The sequence below is a fragment of the Salminus brasiliensis genome, chromosome 10 (assembly GCF_030463535.1).
Source record: "Salminus brasiliensis chromosome 10, fSalBra1.hap2, whole genome shotgun sequence".
Lineage (NCBI taxonomy): Eukaryota > Metazoa > Chordata > Actinopteri > Characiformes > Bryconidae > Salminus > Salminus brasiliensis.
In genome coordinates, this window is record NC_132887.1 from 19910134 (window position 1) to 19916133 (window position 6000).

A 6000-nucleotide genomic window follows, 5' to 3' on the forward strand; every position below is an offset into this window, starting at 1 on the left:
CTTTATTTACATCTCAACCAGTGAATTGTGCAGCCTTCTTGAAAAACCATTGGAATTTCCCTTATGAAATTTATGTGACCTGTCTTCTGTAACCTCGTAGCTTTTATCAGAAGTTCAATACGGCTTTTTAATTTTGAGCCATGAGAAGTTCAGGAAAAATCATTGAATCTTTTATTTTTTTTGGTTTACTTTTTTTTTGCAACATGTTTTTACTCTCTTCTATCAAAGTGAGGCCTTTGATAGAGGAACTATACTATATGACTGTGTCAAGGTCAATTGCTGCAAAGAACGCTGAAACATTCCACTGGATTAGAGGGCATTAGTGGAATTTCTAATTAACAGCATTATTCTTTTAAGCACATACTTTAGACATGTTTTGTATCTGTAGAGCAACAGTTCTAAAGACAGGCCCATCTTTCCTTTCTTTCTCATTGAATAAATGATCACATGGGACTGTTTTAATGTCCCTGAGATTTATAGAAAGAAGGAAAAATGACAGACGATAAGAAATAATAATGATAACATGAAGACCCCATTTATCTAAGAAGGAAGGAAGAACCTGTCACCTGTCATTTCGGAAAACACTGCAACAGCGGAAGCATGAAGTATTAAAAAAGTATAAATGCCTAAAGTGTTTGCGGTGGTTTGCATGATGTGTGTGAATTTGTATACAATACGCAAAAGTATAACTGAGCTTTTCCGGTGCCTTGCTCAAGGGCACTTCAGTCGCATCCTATTGGTTCAGGCTTCATTTGAACTTGTTTACAAATTTGAAACAGTATGAAAGTCAGAAGTACTCAATACACCCACAGTGTGAATCCAGATGAATTTGGTGGATGGAAGGCACCACTGGCAGACCTATATGGGGGCACAGGGTAAAGCCTCACACGGGGTCAAGTGTAATATGGATTTTTTTATGTAAACATATTAAGCAGAATCTGCCTGTGGTCATCTTTGTATGTTCCCATAGCAACCTGAGCTGTGCAATCTGACCCTTTTCCTCCAGATTCACTCCACAGACTGATTGTGTCATTTGAAAGTCAATGTTTTTCATTGTGTTTAAGAATTTTTGAGTTATGTGTAGGTTACAGAATTACACCTATTTCTTTTAAATTCTTCTGTAACACATCACTGTAACCGAAACCATAGCGAGAACTGACCAGGAGACCAGGAGAGTCCAGAATTCACACTAATTTGCCTAAAGTAAACAATAACAGATGTTCATACATTTTAAAGTGTTTATTTTTCAGAAACTCTTATTGAAGTCCTCCTGTCTGCTACAGATAGTTTCCAAGATCGGGATGCCTTTTGTGTCTGCTTGTGTCCGATAATGCATTCTCAAATATTGTATCCCTGTATAGTATTGGTAAAAGACCAATAATTTAAAAGGCCTATGGTTTGGCAACTTGGGGCGGTAGTGGCTCAGCGGTTAGAGCGCCGGGCTATCGATAACAGGGTTGTGGCATTTCGCTGTACAGTGACAAATATGTTCACTTTTACCTTCTTTCACCAAAGAATAGCCCCACCAGTTGATACAGAAGTCCCTGTAGTTACTGAGTAATACACCTTAATACGTGTGTAATAAGCCTGTGCAATATACGAGGTTCAACATTGCCCTGCATAACAAATGATGGTTTTTAATGGCAGAGTAAATAACATAATAATAATAATAATAATAATAATAATAATAATAATAATAATAACACATTTAATCAATCTGTCTACAGCCCTAATTAACATGTATTTTGACGAAGGAATGTTACCTTGTGCAAATCCAATTAACATGTCATATTTGTAACTTAATTTTCATAAATTATCCATTATAGGATAGGAAAACAATACATTTCAGTGGTGTCACACAACAATTGGAATACTTCAAATGTCTAGTTACGTAAGTTTAACCGAAAGTTGCATCAGTTCCTAAAGTTTATTTATTTATGTATTTATTTTTCAATCATTTTCAGATATTGACTGATGAGGTCATTTTGAAGGTACTTTTTACCCAAATAATTATTTAAAAATAAATAATTCACTTCAAATAAGATTTAAAGTAATCAGAATGGGAGCTGGTTAACTGCATTTTGAGCAGTCTATGCTAAATAAAAACACCTGTTTACCTTCAACCCTGTTATCCTGTATGTAAGCTGCTGCCAGGAAAGAAACGCTGTGAAAAACAGTTATTACTCCTGAGCTGGATTACCATTTTTTATTGATTAAATACATGTTTTCTTGGACTCAACTAAAATAAAAGACGTTCTTGATTGCTGAATGGAGTGGGCTTGATTTGGGTTACAGTTGAAACCTGTGGGCGGAGGGTTGGAAACTACCGTGGTAAGTTAAAACATTGTACTTTGGACGTTTTCACTGAGGCCATTATAGGTCTAAAGGTGGACAAAATCCATATGAATGTCTATGGATTCAGAATGGGATGTCATAAAAGCTCCTGTGGGTGTAATGTGTGTCTCCAAAATGTCAACTTCACAGGAGAAGAGATACATATTATTCTAGGCCTTTTGGGACATTTCTATTGATTTGACATTTTGATACAATATAATGAACAATTGATTAAAATTATGTCAAATTGTGAAAATTGTAAAAAAAAAAAAAAAAATAGTAAGTCATCCACCTATAAAGTAAAAATATAAAGAATATTCAAAAAATACATTTTGTTTCACAGTTTCCTGCTCTGACAACGAGCAAGTACATGGGACATCTAACAAAGTAGCAAACAATTAATGCACACATCATAAAAATGTGGTAAACAAACACAGAGGTAAGTGCAGATGCAAATGCAGGGATAGGGTAAATACAGCGTGGCCCACACAGTAGTGAAGGAATGAACTGCTTAGTCGCTCTCTGCCTCTGGAGGGAGAGAGTGGCTTCCTTCCTGCTTGTGCTGTTGTGCCATGCCATTAGAGAGCTGTTAGAGTGTTCACTTTCTGTCCCCTCAGCATTCAGGCAGTGTGTCGGGCCAGTCAGAGAGCTGCGCTTTGCCATGCCGAACACAGCCTGGCAGCCCGCACGGGGAACAGCTGTTTGGGATCAAGCTAAATTTGGTCTGAGCCGAGCTCCATTTGCGTCAATCCATTACAGATGTTTTCGCCCGCAGAATTAATGACGAGCGAGGGGGTGGAGGGAGGCAGCAAGATTGGGATTTCTGCTGTTTGAGCTACCAGGATGCTTCTCTGAAGGCCTAAAGAAGTGACATGCTTACATTTAAGGCAATATTTAAACAACTGTATGTGCCAAAGCAATCAGATCAACAGGACAACAAGAATTTAAGTGTATTAGATCTTAATTTTATGTATTTTATGTATAGTATCTCATTATATCTTGATCTGTGCAATTACTAGTATGTCTCTTACGCTTCTGTGGCCTCTACAGATGTTAAGAAACTCCTGCTTTTTTCATCTTCATCTTCATTTTTTTTTTGTTGTTGTTTTTAGAATTTGTTGGTATTTAATTGAATCCACTGAATCCATGAATCTGTTCCCTGTGCCACTGTGCACAAGTCCAAGCATGATTGATTGACCCCTGTACTTAACAGTTGGAAAGGTGTTCTATTCATGATATTCTACACCCTTTTTTCCAAACATACATTTGCTCATTGTGGCCAGAATGTCCTATTTTACCTATTTTTAAGTTCATAAAAATGATACAGCTTGTTTTTGGGGGCGTTACATAATAATACATTTATAATAACCTGTCAAAAGCAGCATGCTGCTTAGCAAACATTTAAAAACAGCAAAATAACACAAATTTAAAGAAAATATAAAATATGAACATAATTTACATGTAAGTACCTTCAATATAACTTACATCCCTGAAACAATTAAGCAACAAATACAAACAAAAAGATTTACTCCCCTAGCACATTTAAATAGTAGCCTAAATTATTTTATTTATCTATTTTTGTATGCCACTCTGTTGTTTGAGGCAGTGGTTCTCAGGGGGTTAACTTTGGGGAATCGGTGCGGTTGAAAAACAAAATATTACAAATTCAATCATTTGTTTTGGAGAATAACTGTTTTATATAGTCTCCCCAGCTAATGAGGTTCCTGTCTCCAGCTCAAGCCTAAAGGTGAAGACTACTGTAATGGATTTGACAAGGAGCTATAACTCATACATTAAAATAAATGTAAATGCATTTTAATCTGTACTTTGTAAAGGTCAGCAGAGAGGTAACTGTCCATTCATACACCAAGACTGACCATAAAACTGTGACACCATTACAACCCTACTTTTTGCATGGTTGGCCTTTGCATGTCTCAAGGGTCATATATATATATATATATATATATATATATATATATATATATATATATAAATAAATATACTGCATCTGAGAACTCATCACAGGATGTAGTCTCTTCCTGCAGGCCCCTTAGTGGTGAAGACACCAGCATCTACCAGGGGTGTAAAATACTCAGTTACATTAGTGACTCAAATGAATGGTTCAAGTCCAAATCGCACTAAAGTTGCATAAAGATAGACTTCAGACTTGACTTGCAACTGGTTCCTAAGGACTCTTAACTGGACTGGACTCAAACGCATCAAAAATAATGTGAACAATAAGCGTCTTTCCATTATCCAGCCATAGTGTGTGAAAGTTACAGAAAGTTACTTCTGTAGAAGACTCTGGAGACATGAGGCCAGTAAATCATAAATGTAATGTTGACCATTAATGAGATGGGAACAATGTTAGCAACAGTGTTGAACTGATTGTATTCGGCAGACGTCGGTACCAAACCTGTGGCGGTGGGGAGGAAGGAGGGAGAGGCGCAGCGACAAAAGCATGTAATTAGAGGTCTTTATTTTAACGCAGGTGGAGACTGGTGACTGGCTGAAGAAAGGTGACACTGCATTAGAGTCTCCTGGTAGAACTTTCACCAGTGCTTTCATTTAATTGAATTGGGACACAGCCCTTTTTCACATGACAAACCCCAACATCTGGCTTGCGTGAGTGGGATATTGGTGAGCAGAGATATCACTCCAGCTATATATGACAAATTTTTCTCCATCTCCCTATCCTTAGCTCACCTGACTTGAAATGAACTTTATGTCCAAATGTTTGTGGACACTCCGTCTAATCGCTTTAAGCTACTTTAAGAACCTATTGCTGACACTGATGTGCATAAGTGCATACACAGATTGCCAGTAGAATAAGACTCTCTGGAGCAGACAAACGTAAACCAGTTAATACCATGACGAATGCCAGGCGTAGGCTAGAGGGTATGAAGCCCCCCCCCAGGGTTGAGCTGTGGAGCAAAGGGACTGTGTTCTCTAGAATGATGGTGGTGCTCCATCCAATACTTTTGGGATAAATTGGTGATGAGGTGGGTTGGTGATCATCCAACATCCAGACCTCACTGTTGCTTAATGCAATCAAATTCTCAAAGCAATGCAACACAATGCTGTAGATAGCCTTCCAGCACAGTAGAGACAGTTAATCTAACAAAAGCCGGATAAACTCTTTTTCAATACAGTGTACTTTAATACAGAGTGCTTTTGTGTTTGTGTGTGCGTATATCTTTATATGCATATATATACGCACACACAAACACAAAAGCACTAGGTGTATATATAGACTTTCAAAAAGATTTAACTATTTTTTGATTTTTTCATTAACCCTTTATTAACCCTTTTTCATTAACCCTATTAACTGTAACATTTATTACATCCTAAGGATTACTATTCAGTATCTACTGAGTTGTTCCTAAGTTATAACATTTGGGAAAAAAACCAGGAACCTCAGTGGTTCTGAGGAGTATAAGAGTGAGGTTCAAATATCCAACAAAAGACAGCAAAACGTCATATCTAGACTTTCATGTACAGCTTTCTCAGCTAACAGTGGACATTATAGGAATGTTTATCATTTAATATTTAATGTTTTTAAATATTAGACTGTAACGTTACCGGAATAATGTTCCAGGAACGTTGTGAGATAATAAGGGTTTGCATACCCTTTAATATATATATATATATATATATATATATATA